The following is a 292-nucleotide window of genomic DNA, read 5'->3' on the forward strand; positions in this document are numbered from 1 at the left end:
AACTTAGCATCCTGATGTACCATTTCTAGTGGTTAGCGAAAAGTTCATGTTCTTTTAGTTGTTTATAGTTGGGTAGGCGGCAAAAAACAGGGGAAAACGCGCAAGGTTCCTTGCAGATGCTCCACCGCGAGGTTCCTTGCTCCTCCTCTGTCGTCGGGAATCTATGCTCTTCAACTCTTTTCTTTTACGTGAGCTTTGTTCATCCTTTTCCCAACACGCGAGACATCTAGCATCAAGGTGCACGCGTCATGCAAGAAAATGGAGATAATCAGATAAGAAGTGCGTAAGTGAG

This window comes from Triticum dicoccoides, chromosome 5B (genome assembly GCF_002162155.2).
Source record: "Triticum dicoccoides isolate Atlit2015 ecotype Zavitan chromosome 5B, WEW_v2.0, whole genome shotgun sequence".
NCBI classification, from domain to species: domain Eukaryota; kingdom Viridiplantae; phylum Streptophyta; class Magnoliopsida; order Poales; family Poaceae; genus Triticum; species Triticum dicoccoides.